Genomic DNA, 14477 nt, shown 5'->3' on the forward strand with positions numbered 1-14477 from the left:
CATGAGTTGTAGGTCGGCTTGATAATTATTCCATAATCAAAATAAATTCATATCTCATAAATACTTATCAGAATCGGATGATCTTTAGATCAATCCTACACCTCTCGACGGGAGGAATCTAATAAAAATATTATCAGCCATGAATAAGATGACCCACATGGAGTTTGGCCCTAGTTGCCAATTTTAACAGGACAGTTGCAAGCATGGTGAAGCATGGACAACAGCAAGAAGCATGGACAGCAGCAAGCACAGTGTTGCAAGTACATTGGGACAACAGTGTAGTACTTGGTGTAGCAAGGACACAAAGCAGCAATGGTGCAACAAGCACATGGGTGACAACATGGTGTAGCCATGGCACTAGGTACAGCAGTGCTAAACACTGGGACAACAACAGCATGAGGTCCAGCATTGTGATGATGGGTGCAACATGGTGCAGCATGATGACGAGATGTAGCACAATGATAGGTGAAGGAGTCACCTTAGAGAATCAATTGAAGCAGCATGTCTTCAACTGATCTCACGTATCATCTACCTAGAGATGATCTATTCTTTTATCTAGATAAGTCAAAGTGTTGACTTCTGTTGTATATGTACTATCTCTATCTCTCTCTCTCTGCTGAACTATTGAAGAACATATAAGAAGAATTGATCAAGGGTTTCCCCACATTGGAGTTGTCCTTGGCTAGCGCCACATCTTGTGTCCTCTTGTCTTGGCTTGTCTTCTACGATTTATATTTATGTTCTATCTACAGTGTACTTTAATGCCAATGTGATTGCTAATCTGGAAAAGGTATTGAGCTAACTGTGAAAATTGAAATAAATTGCTTTAGCATAGAACATACCTAAAATTAACATGGTTTCAAAGTTGAGGTGAAGACAATGCCCAAGCAAGAGTGAAAGAGCAATCACCGTAGACAGTTGGGAAAGGACAAAAGGATCAATGGATTCCTCATCCCTCTTCTAATTCACCAAGGGTGAAGTCGAAGTAGAGAATATTATCAGAATGGCGCAGCGGAAGTTTCTAATGGCCTACCTAAAGATCACTTCAATGGGAAGTCTGGATCTAAAGAAAGGAAAATGCCATTATGTGAAGGAGTGTCCGAATGGCAGGGGCATATCACTTGATGATGATAACAATCACTCCAAGGGCATCTTCAATGATCAGAAGAATGACAATGCAGGTCATCAAGGAAATGGCTGACTCTTCAAGAAAGCAAGGAACCCCAGGTATGAAGAATCAAATGTTGTTTCTGATAAGATAAAGAAGTGTTATCTTGTATTGGCCCTCTCCTTCAGATTCTTTGGGAATATGGTTTATTGATTGTAGTGCTTCAAGGGACTCCAACGAATAGAAGGGTGCTCTCTCTCTAATTTGGTAGAGATGAAAACATTCATGGGATTATACTTGGAGCCGATGCCACCTATCCCAGAAAGGGTGTTACCCCTCAATTGAATGAGGGTAACTCGATTCATTTACAAAATCTCTTTTATGTACCTGATCGCAAGAAGAACCTAGTGTCCATTTCGGCAATGGAAGTCAAAGGTTGCAGGGTGGCATTCATCGATGGAAAGGTACGTGTTTGAAAATAGAATTTTCAAAGATGCTTTTACTCATGGGTTCAGGGTTGGCAATTTGTATCAAGTTGCAGGAAGTCCATTGGGGACCATGTCAGTTGACACATAGCACCGGAGGTCTGTGAGTCAGATGATGACAGGGATGCCTGAATTCAAAAGGAGCATGAAGGTACATGTCTGAGATGTACCAAAGGAAAATCTTACAAGGGGACCATTCCCCTCATGTAGCAGGTCCACAGGTTTGGAACAACCCGAGAAGGTTTGAGATTCATGATCGGGAATCTCATGTGTGCAGGTGGAAGAAAGCCCTCTATGGCTTGAAGCAAATCACCCCGGGTTTGATATGAGAGGATTGATAGCTGTCAAATGAAGCTAAAGAATGAAGCCGATCCAAACCATTGTTTGAAGGTTGTGGATGATGGACCTCTCATACTGGCACCTTCTGAGAACGACCTATTTCTGACAAATGCAGACCCTCTCACTTGCAGAAGTAAGAGGGAGCTGGCTTCCGAATGTGAAATGGTAAACTACAAACCCGTGACTACCTCGAGGATCTTAACTTTCAGAAGTTATATGGTGGTGATGCCAGATCAGAGTTGGGAAATGCCTCTGAGTTTCATAAACTCATTTGCATTAATGTTCTTAGTGAACTTTCGTTCGTATATATGTTTTGCAGTTAGCATGGTGAGCTCATATTTGGTTGAGCCTCACTGGATTGGTGCCAAGAATCTTCTAAGATATCTTCGGGGCACAATCTCTCATGGATTGAGATACACTACCAGAAAAATGAAGCTGCATGATTATGCTGACTAGGCAGGCAGTGTGGAGGATCACTAGAGCACTTCTCAATGCTAGTTCTTTTTGGGTTCTGCTTCAATATCATGGATGAGCAGGAAACAAAAGTCAGTTACTATAAGAAACGCCAAGACCGAATACATAGCCACGAGTATGACATCGTATGAAGCTACGTGGTTGTAGAAGCTCTTCAGTGAGCTGTTTGTACACATGATGAATACCACTGTGATCCTCTGTGACAACTAGGGGGGGGATTCGATTGTTGAGGAATCCCGTATTCGATGATTGCTCCAGCAAATAGACATCAGATACTACCTTATCTGGGATATGGTAAGTCGAGCAAGGAGGCTCCATCACATTGAGACTAATGTACAGGTTGCAAACATTTTGTCAAAGCCCCGAGGAAAGGTCAAATCTGTGACTTTCCCGAACGACTTGGAGTCGTTGAGAGACCTTCGTATAAGGTCCTACATGTTGCATGCATTGAGCTTTGGGAGCTCTGGGGGGCTTGGGGTACTTACTAGAGCAACACACGACCATAGAGCGACTCACCCTCCCCCAATGGTGAGCTGTGTACAGGGTGAATAGCTCTGCCTTCCCCTGTGATACCCTGAGGCGACTTTGAGCCAGGATGATTCGTTCTCCTGTGAGCCAGGATGATTCGTTCTCCTGTGGGACAAGATGATTAGTTCTCCTGTCGAGGCATCCTACCCATGCAGTCTAGGACTCATGGGAAGTACCTCTCATCTGATCAATGAGCAGGGAAATGGGGTTAGGGACCATAGTAGTACTATCGATGGACACATCGTTGTATCTAACATACTTCCTATGCTAGGATGACCTCCAACTGATCTGGAATCAGTATGAGTGGTTTGAGACACTCTCTTGTGATATTGATCTGGGATAAATAAAACTGACTTCGGGTCAGTAAAAGTGATATGACACACTCTCATCATATGGAACTGACTTTAACGCTGATGTGATTGCTAATCTGGAAAAGATATTGAGCTAACTGTGAAAATTGAAATAAATTGCTCTAACATAGAACATACCTAAAATTAACAGTGCAAGGCAGAGAGGCAGAGACAATACTGGGAGACCAGCACAGAAGCAGAGAGAGCGAGAACAACAGTCAGTCCAGGCTACGCAGAGCCCATCAGAGGCAACGCAGAGCCCAGAGATACTGAGTCAACCACGCAGAGGGCAGACGGAGTGACGTAGAAGCCTCCATAGGCTGCGCAGTGCCTCAGAGGGCTGACGCAGAGGGTCTTGGGGCTGACACTCCCAGAAAGGCTAACACTGTGCTTCGATTGTGCCAGAGAGGGTTTCGTGGGACAGGTTTTTTGAATACCTGTTTTCGGATATAGAGGTATTGCTGCCGAGTATTTTTCTCTGTCGGGAAAGACGGTTTAGCCACCTAGTTGTACTCTAATAAACTGCATAATAATATAACCCTCTGAATAGCTGCACCGATTTTCCTGCATTGGGTTTCTCCGGGGACATTGATCCAAAAATAACGGTGTCACTTGTGTGTTTGTTTTCTTTCAGTTGATGATCTGTAGATGTTGATATTGTACTTGTGTTTATTTTCAGTATGTACATGGTAAATAACTTGTTAAGTAATTAAACAAGTAGGAAGAAATAAAACAAATAGTACAGGAATAATTGCTAATGGGTTAAACTTAGAAATTCCAACAATAGCCTGCTGCCAATATTTGAATATCTGCCTACAAAGCATCATTGATCTTAGAGAAACAAGTATCCAACTAAACCCTTATAAATTGTAAACCTTAAAAAAAATTATGTAAATATGTTAGTACGGTTGCTTCTTCATGTTTTCATCTTGAAAACTCTTCATTTTACGATGAAAATGCTGATTCGTTAGGCACATGCTCAATCCAATGATAATCACCATCTATAAACCTGTAATCTTCTGAACTGATTTCTTTATTCTGTTAAAGATTTATACCAAATATTGATTTCCTAGTTTTGTTAAAAATTATACCAAACAAGAAAGCTATAAACGTGTGTGAGTCATAGAACATGGCTATTTTCAATTAGATTTTAAGGCTTCATGCTTGTGCGAGTTTCTATCTCCTGAGCCAACAAAAAAGCTTTAAATGGCCAAGAGAGATAGAAACCTTATTTTGTTAAACATACAATTCATATTGCATATTTCAATCACATTATATCATGTATAAACATTTCCTTTAGCATAAAATACAATGAAGGTCTAAAACTGAAATACAGAGACAAGCTTGAAAGAAACATACATCCATGACAGTAATTGCAGAGTCTGGAAGTAGTAATCTGCCAATGGAAGCAATTGTTGTATTCAAAGTGAAACGAGATGCCAAGTCTTCTCTTGAAAGTGTCTCAATCTGAACAAAAATCACGAGAGTAAGAAAAAACAAACAACAGACATTATTTTGATTTTATTGCAAAATATTTCTTATATTTGTAGGACCCAAAAAAAATTACAGAAGAAAGAAAAGACAGAAGGGTATATACAATAGAGATACTATATCCTCTTCCTCAGTGCTACTACAGAAAAATAAAATCAGAATAAGCTAAAGCATCTAAAATTCCAGAGTTCCTAATGAGGAGATAACATTTGGCCATCAACTGGGTACATACTTCTTCCTGCCAGAAACAACAAAAGAGAGAAACTGAACTGCCCTCACAGGTAAAAGAAAAAGTACAATAGAGTTTCCAGATGGAGAACAAGACACGAACTCTAAGGACAGTTCCATACTCCCATAGAAGCAAAAAGAATTGTTTGTTTTGAATCAACACAAAATGCAACTTGTTACTGCTTAAACTCTCCCCTAAAGGAAAAATTCTAACCCAATGGGAGAGCCTACGAGAAACCACATACAAGCCACACATAATCGCCTCGGTGGCCGTCGGCTGTGTCTCTTCCTTTAGTGCTAAGAAAAGGCTTCCTAACCTAGGGGAGATCCCCTAGGGGTCAAACTAAGTCAATTCATTAAGTGTTGAAGTGGAGTTTTATGACTTGGTTTGCCTAAGACAGCTTGCCACCACCTACGCTCAAAGTAAAAGATAATGTTGTGTGTGAATAGTAGATCAATTTACCAATTATGAATAACTTCAAGATGTTTAGATTGGACAAGTGTCTCATTAAAATTATGCTTGGAACATGAAGTGAATACTTGAGAAATAGAATATGTATCCAAAGAAAAGTGACCATGAGAACATAGCAGATGGAAACATCCATTCACCCAACACCATCCATAAAGCATTGATATTAGCTCCACTATAAGTGCAATGTCAAATCATCAACTTGTCAAACTTTGGTAAATGAGAGCAATGAATTATCCAATAACCAATGACCACATGGAGTATTCAAGAGTGCACAATCATCATCATTACAGATGAAGACAGCAAGAATAATCAAACCATGCACTACTATGTTTGCACTTACGAGGTCCAATTGACTAGAAACCAAAGTCACCTAACACAAGGACATGGGACATGGAGGAAATGGAAAATAAGTGTCTAATAGGAGACATGGGTACCTCGGAAACAAAACACAGAGCACAAGGTTTATATATATATATATAACAAATTAGTAATTACACATACAAAAATGAAATATAAATATTAAGTTCATATTTTCTTTGAACCTAGAAACTAGGACATTTACAGGATAAAGATTCAATAATACAACGTTACTACTTCGTCTTGTTGAGAAATCGAGGGGCTTTCATATCAGGGTTTGATTCCTCTTACTTGATAATTACTTGTGAGATTTGTTGGCGTTTAATTAATTTGTTATATCTTCTTCATCAAGCAATTACCAAAACCATAAAGTACATGAAGATCACAAGAACAAAAAGGAACAAAAGATATAGGCTCCAAGCCAAGGAAAAACCCCTCCAAGGGGAAAACCCAAAAAAATTATTCCATTTGTTAGTTTTTGTAGCATCAGAGGTGTTCTAGTCTCGAAACTTTGTGAAAAGGCTAAAACACATGAGATCTCCAAAACTCAGAAATTGTTTTCTAGAAATTCCACCTAGAGATGGCTCAATTAGATTATTAGCCGTTTTTTTAATATTTCCTAAGTCTAAACTTAGGGAATATGATTAATTAATCAGTAATAATTGAGATATGGTGAGAATTCTCTAGAAACTCACACGAATGGACAGGGAATTAATTTGGGCCCTTGATTAAGTTCTAATCTTAGTTGTTGGTGCTCCAACAGAGGAAAATAAGAAGAAGTCAATGCGTAGATGGACAACACACTCGAGACACTTGTGGAGTTCGATTTTCCAAAGTAGTAGTAGTCAGTTGCCGGAAGAGTTCGAGCTTTAAAGGGCAAGCAGAAACAATGAGAGGCAGACACAGTGAGTCCGAGGGAAAGTTTTTCTAGATTCGGAGAGTGCATTATCGTTAAAATTGGTAACTACGGCCAAACTCCATGTGGGTCATCTTATTTATGGCAGCTGATATTTTTCTTGGATTCTTCTCTTCGAGAGGTGTAGGATTGATCTAAATATCATTCGATTCCAACATGAATTTATGGAGATATGAATTTATTCATATTATTGACAATTTGTCAAGGTCGGTCAGCAAGCAAATTACCCCAACTTATCCTCAACGTTGCATTATAAATAGAAGGAGTCTTCAAGTCATTTGACACACTCATCTCTTGTGATCTCTCTCTAATCGTTTGGGTTTTGGTGGAAAGAGAGGTCTAGAGGGAGAGACCTATACGCAGTCCTAACGAGAAGCCCTATACATTGTCCTAAAGGAGATCAAGCCGCAGTAAAGGAGGCTCCTCTATGCTGTCTAGATGCAGCACTATATTATACGTTGTCTAGAGGAAGCCTAGCCGCAGTCATGAAGCCCTAGCCGCAGTCAATGAAGCCTAGCCGCAGTCCTGAAGCCCTAGCAGCAGTCTTGTGAGGAGGTCTGGCCGCAGTTTAAAAGGAGACCTATTAGCTGTCAAGGGGAGCACCAATACGCAGTATAAAGAAGCCCTTAACCTGCTGTCTAAAGGAGGCCTTATCTACAGTTAAGAAAGGCCTAATATGCAGTCAAGGGAAACATCTAATTTGCATCCAAGGAGAGACCCTAACGCAGCTAATTGAAGCCTGTTGACAGCGTGAAGAAGACTAGATGGACAGCATGGAAATCTTTGTGTGTTGTAGGTGACAGCGTGGCAAATAAGCCAGCCTTAAGGCTTGAATTAAAGGGTTGTTAGCAAGGCTGGAAGTTACAGTCATAAGGTGAGGCTGTGTGTTGAAGAAGTCTGCCCTCAGACTTAGATCAGATCTATGTAGGGCTCATTTCATATGCAAATTGGGTGCTAGCATTAAGTCGAGTTCTTGCAGTCCCATAATAATGCATTGATGATGTTTGTGTAACTGTCTTGAGGACATTTACTACAGTGTTGCTATGTGCTAGGCCACAGGCCATAGCATCATAGCAAGGGTTTCTTAGAGCTACTCTCTTAGGACTGTTTGGAGATTATGAAGGAAGTTTAAGTGAACTTCAAGTGTCCTTATCAGATCAGCAATTCATCAGTGTCAAGGGAGTTTAGGGCTGCATATTGTGCCCTAACTAGAATTGCTGAAGAACCTAGCAATCGGAGGAATGTTGCATCAAGATATGCTACAACACTCTTAATGTTTGGTTGAAGACTGTCATAATTGTTAAGTTATGGTATGTTCTATGCTTATAACAGTTTACTTCTTTTTCTTATTATATTCCACCGATTAGCAATCACATGTACATAAAGTAAAGTGCAGATAGAACATTAAACGATCGACAGAAAACAAGCCAAGACAAGAGACACAAGATGTGGCGGCTAGCCAGGGACAAACCCCACAATGTGTGGGGAAACCCTTTGATCAAATCTTCTTTTATCTTCAATAATTCAGCAGAGAGAAATAGTACAATAAATCTGATTCATATCAGCAGTAGCAAACCCTAGATCAGTAGCATCAGCATTAGCGGCTTCATTATCAAACTAGGGCAGACCATATCTCACAAATCGACAGTCGGATTGACTTCATTCCACCACCAAAAGTTTCGGCTTCCAGAGGAGGTTCAGATGAACCTACAGCGCAGTTCAGATGAGGAGATCTTCTAGGCCATGCAAGTCAATCTTTACTTCTGCAGTTGCAGCTTCAGTTTCAGTAGTTTCCGGCTTCAAACTAGGGCAGTTGATATCTTGCAAACCGTTCATCGGATTGACTTCATTCCACCACCAAAAGTTGCGGCTTTCAAAGGAGGTTTAGATGAACCTACAACGCAGTTCCAAAGAGGAGATCTTCTAGGCCACGCAAGTCAATCTTTACTTCTGCAGTTGTAGCTTCAGTTTTAGCAGTTTCCGGCTGCAAACTAGGGCAGTCGATATCTTGCAAACCGTTCGTCGGATTGACTTCAATCCACCACCAAAAGTTGCGGCTTTCAAAGGAGGTTCAGATGAACCTACAGCGCAGTTCCAAAGAGGAGATCTTCTAGGCCACGCAAGTCAATCTTTACTTCTGCAGTTGCAGCTTCAAATTCAACAGCTTCCGGCGTCACATGTGTGAGAGAGAGAGACCCATTTCAGCGCAGTAGAGAAGAGACTCATATCTGCGCAGTAGAGAGAGAGAGATGTGATGAGATGAGTGAGTCTAAATGAGGAAAAGTCCTCTTATATTTATACACAACGTTGGTGGGTGAATAGATGTGACTGTTCGGCTTCTGAGCCTACATGAGTTGTAGGTCGGCTTGATAATAATTCCATAATCAAAATAAATTCATATCTCCATGAATACTTATCGGAATTGGATGATCTTTATATCAATCCTACACCTCTCGACGAGAGGAATCTAATAAAAATATTATCAGCCATGAATAAGATGACCCACATGAAGTTTTGCCCTGGTTGCCAATTTTAACTCCCTCTCAACCATGGAGAACTTCATCTGCAATCTGTCTATCGGTCATTAATATTCATCCATCAAATGCACTGCCCTGTACAGCCTGACCCTTGCCCTGCTCTGCTCTATTCTGCCTGTTCTGCTTTGTCTTGTTCTGCCTTGCACTGATCTGTACTGTTTTGCTCTATTCTGCTCTGCTCTTGCATTGTTCTGTTTAGCTCTGCTTTTGTCCGAATTATGAAGAAGAAGAAATGATCGAGGATGTATCATACTGACTCAAAGTCAGTCTCAGAGTATGTACCACTGGTCCAAGACTAGTCTCAACCAACCCAAAGTCAGCGTCATAGTGAGTACAACTCCAATGGTCCCAAACCAATATCATCCTCCACTGACTCAAAGTCAGTCTCAGAGTATGTACCACTGATCCCAGACCAGTCTCAACCGACCCGAAGTCAGCGTCATAGTATTGTACAACTCCTACCACTGGTCCTAGACCAGTATCATTGATCCCAGATCAATGGAGGTCATCCTAGCGCAGGGAGTACGGTAGTTACAACGATGCGTCCATCGGTACTACTATGGTCCCTAACTTCATTTCCCTGCTCATTGATCAGATGAGAGGTACTTCCCATGAGTCCCAGACTGCATGGGTAGGATGCCTTGACAAGAGAACTAATCAATCCTGTCCTCATAGGACAACACATCAATCCTGCTACAATTGCCATGGAGAACACATCAATCCAGGCCTCACAGGAGAACACATCAATCCAGGCCTCACAGGAGAACACATCAATCCAAGCCTCACAGGAGAACTAATCATCCTGCTACACAGGAGAGCGAATCATCCTGTTCCACAAGAGAGCGAATCATCTTGTCCCACGAGAGAGTGAATCATCTTGTTCCAATGTGCACCACCAGGGGAGGGTGAGTCACCCTATGGTCATATGTTGCTCCAGTAGGAACCGCAAGCCCTTAGAGCTCCCAGAGCTCAATGTATGCAACATGCAGGACCCTTGTACAAAGGTTTCTTGCCGACTCCAAGTCGTTTGGGAAAATCACAGATTAGATCTTTCCTTGGGGCTTTGACAAGGTGTATCAACCTATACATCATCTTAATGTGATGGAGCTTCGTTGCTCATTGACTTACCATATCCCAGATGATGTCTATCTGCTGGAGCAATTAACGAATACGGGATTCCTCAATAATCGAATCCCACCTCTGGTTGTTACAGAGAATCACAGTGGTATCCAATGTAAATCCAAACAGCTCACTGAAGAGTTTTCGCAACCAGACTGCCTCACACAAGGTTATGCTAGCAACAATATATCCTGCTTCGACGGTGCTCAAAGCCACCGACTTCTGCTTCCTGCTCATCCAAGATATCGAAGCAGATCCCAAGGTGAAACAGTACCCGGAAGTGCTCTTACGGTCCACCACACTGCCTGCCCAATCAACATCAGTATATCCAAGTAGTCTCACATCTCCGGCAGTGTATCTTAATCCATGGGAGATTGTGTCCTGAAGACATCTCAGAAGATTCCTGGCATCAATCCAGTGAGGCTCAACCAAATATGAGCTCACAATGCTAACTGCAAAACATATGTTCGGACGGAGGTTCACCAAGAACATCAATGCGAATGAGTTTTTGAAACTCAGAGGCATTTCCCAAGTTTGGTCCGACATCACTACCATATAACTTCTAAAAGTTAAGATCCTCGAGGTAGTCACAGGCTTGCAGTCCATCATACCGAATATATTTACCACATATTTTCCTTGAGATAGGAAAATTTCCCTTGGCTTCTGCCACACTTCAAGTCCTTGGTCCTTCATTTCAAATTCAGAAGCCATCTCCCTCTTACATTTGTGAATGAGAGGGTTTGCACTTGTTAGAAAGAGGTCATCCACATACAACACCAGTATGAGAGGCTTGTCATCTTCAACCTTAAAGTAAAGGTTAGGATCAGCTTCACTCCTAGTGAATCCCAGCTTCATCAAGTAGCTATCGATCCTCTCATACCATGCTCGGGGTGCTTGCTTCAGCCCATAGAGAGCCTTCTTCAACCTGCATACATGAGATTTTCAATCATAAATCTCAAATCCTTCAGCTTGCTCCACATAGACCTCTTCTTTGATAGAACCATGCAAGAACACGGTCTTAACATCCATCTGATGTAGGTTCCATCCTTGTGAAGCCACAAGGGCTATGATCAAGCGGATGGTCGTATATCTGGCAACAGGTGCAAATATCATAGTCTATACCTCCCTTCTGGGATAAACCACGAGCAACAAAATGAACCTTATACTTTTCCATACTTCCATTTGCTGCATGCTTTATCTTGTAAAGCCATTTTGAAGTAACAATTGTCTTGTCCAGGGTCTGGGAACTACTTCCCAGACATCATTCTCCATAATAGACTCATATTCTATGGTCATAGCATCCTTCCATAGTTAATGCTTGATGACACCTGAGAATGATGAAGGTTCATTTTGTATGATCATGTTCATGATGGTCAGGTATCCCTGATACTTGTTAAGTTTCTTACTTTGATGGAAGGTTCCTCAGGGTGCAGCATGTCCTTCAGCATCATCAAGTAGCCCCCTAAGCCATGAAGGCCTCTTCTTAGAAGAGGAAGGCTCATGTGGATGAGGATTAATCAGATCCATGGGTTCTTCTACATCAGGCATTGATTCATCATCCTTTTCTTTCGGTTCCCTGGTGTCGGCTTCTTGAGAGCTACTCAAAGTCGGAAGATTGATCACCTTGCTGAGAGCCATATCTTCGTCAAAGGTGACATCATGACTAATTATGACTTCCCTTTGACCGGCTACATAGATTCTATAGCCTTTAGTATTTTCACCATAGCCCACGAAAATTCCCTTCTTTCCAGATGCTCCCAATTTATTTCTTTTCTCTTTCGGCACATGAAAGTATACAGGGCTTCCAAAAATTTTAAAATGAGAAACATCAGGTTTCTTACCGGTGAATTTTTCTTCAGGAGTCTTGGAACCCAATGCTTGATGAGGGCATCGATTTTGTACATATACGGCAGTGTTTGCAGCTTCAGCCCATAGAAACTTAGGAAGACTTTGATCATGTAGCATGGCCCGGACAGCTTCCATAATTGTGCGGTTCTTCCTTTCTACCACACCATTTTGTTCAGGAGTATATGGTGTAGTAGTCTCCCTCTTGATGCCAGCCTCTTTACAAAAATCATGGAACTCATTAGATTCATATTCAGTCCCATCGTCAGTTCTTAAGATCTTGATCTTCTTTTCGGTTTGATTCTCGATTAGGGCTTTGAAGTGTCGGAACCAAGGGAACACTTCATCCTTCTTTTTCAAGAAGTATATCCAGGTCTTTCGAGAATGGTCATCTGTAAAAGTGAGATAATATGAGTATCCTCCCAAGGAGTTCACAGGCATCATACCTGATATGTCTGAGTGAACTAGTTGTAATATATCGGAGGTCTTGCTTTGACTTGAAGGGAATGGTCCCCTTTTGAGCTTTCCTTCGGCACATCCCGGACATACACCTTCTTTCTCTACTTGGAATTCAGGCATCCTTGTTACCATCTGTCTTACATCGGGTAGAGCTTTGTAATGAAGGTGGGCAAACCTCCAATGCCAAAGTTCGGACTAAAGAGTTGTGTCACAAGACATGACACCTAGCGGACTTCCATCGACCTGATATAATGAATCAACACTAAACCCAAGAGTAAAGGCATCTTTAACATTATTTTTCCATATACATACCTTGCCATTGCTAAAGGTTACCTTGTAGCCTTTGTCTTCCATTGCCGAGATGGACACTAGGTTCTTTTTGAGGTCAGGTGCATTTAATACATCCTGGACTTTCTAGCCTTCTTGAATGGTTGTCCTCTTCCTCGATCCCCAGCTCTCCTCTTACCTTTGCTGTTGAATTTGTCATTCCTTTGATTTGCCATCAGAGGGATTTTGATCATTGTCCCGGTGTGAGTCCTTTCTATCAGGGCACTCCCTTGCATAGTGACCTGCTTTATCGCAGATGTAACATCATCCTTTTCTTCCACCCTTAGGTCCAGCCTTTCCTTTTGATTTAGACCCAGAATTATTTCTTTTCTTAGCATGAGAAGAAAAAGCAGCAGGAGGACCTTTAGGCAAGGGCATTTCCTGCTCTTCTACCCTTGTTTGTTCTTGAATGCATCTAGCCATTAATTCCTCGAAACTAGGAATTACATTATTGTTCAAAAGAGTAGTCCTGAACACATACCATTCAGATGGTAATCCTCCGAGAGTTGTGAGTGCCATTTCTCTGTAAGTAATGGTTTCCCCAATAGATACGAGATCGTTCTTGATCTCGGTGATTCTTAAGAAGTATGCTTGCATACTTTCATCTTTACCCTTCTTGATTTCCCTCAACTTATTTCTAAGAAACAAAACTTGATTTGCATCATTAACTTTAAATAAACTCACCAGTCTATTGTAGATTTCCTTGGAGGTGTCCAGTTCAGAGATGTAGGCCACCAAGTGCTTGTTGATAGAGTCCCGGATGATCTTCTATTGCTTTGACTTCTCCATTTTTCCATTTGTTCCAGGCAGCAGCGGCTGCATTTGATGGAGGCTCAACAATATTGCCTCTCACATGATCCAACACTCCTTGATTCTCAAGGGTTAGATCGATAGACATCTTCCATCCGTGATAGTCAGCTTTCTCACGGAGTTTGTCTTCAACAGGAAAGAGTGTTGAGGACCCCATAGTTCTTTTAGGATAGCCTTGTCAATCTTCTCTTCAATGATTGCTCTTGCTCTTGCTCGGGCTTTGTCTTCACCTCAGCTCCGATACCATGTTAAGTTATGGTATGTTCTATGCTTATAACAGTTTACTTCTTTTTCTTATTATATTCCACCGATTAGCAATCACATGTACATAAAGTAAAGTGCAGATAGAACATTAAACGATCGACAGAAAACAAGCCAAGACAAGAGACACAAGATGTGGCGGCTAGCCAAGGACAAACCCCACAATGTGTGGGGAAACCCTTTGATCAAATCTTCTTTTATCTTCAATAATTCAGGAGAGAGAAATAGTACAATAAATCTGATTCATATCAGCAGTAGCAAATCCTAGATCAGTAGCATCAGCATTAGCGGCTTCATTATCAAACTAGGGCAGACCATATCTCACAAACCGACAGTCGAATTGACTTCATTCCACCACCAAAAGTTTCGGC

At 41.4% G+C, this 14477-nt stretch overlaps 1 pseudogene across 1 annotated transcript in view; it reads right to left on the bottom strand.

The window, feature by feature from the left end:
* LOC149218475 (uncharacterized) overlaps nt 1-14477 on the bottom strand; it is a 374924-nt pseudogene that overhangs the window by 134110 nt on the left and 226337 nt on the right. Inside the window, exon 6 of the transcript XR_016249178.1 lies at nt 4644-4751. The product of XR_016249178.1 is annotated as an uncharacterized LOC149218475 (transcript). The remainder of the gene's footprint in view (nt 1-4643; nt 4752-14477) is intronic.

The sequence above is a fragment of the Pinus tabuliformis genome, chromosome Q (genome assembly GCF_031772625.1).
Source record: "Pinus tabuliformis cultivar Carrire ecotype Pingquan chromosome Q, CPIR1, whole genome shotgun sequence".
Taxonomy (NCBI): domain Eukaryota; kingdom Viridiplantae; phylum Streptophyta; class Pinopsida; order Pinales; family Pinaceae; genus Pinus; species Pinus tabuliformis.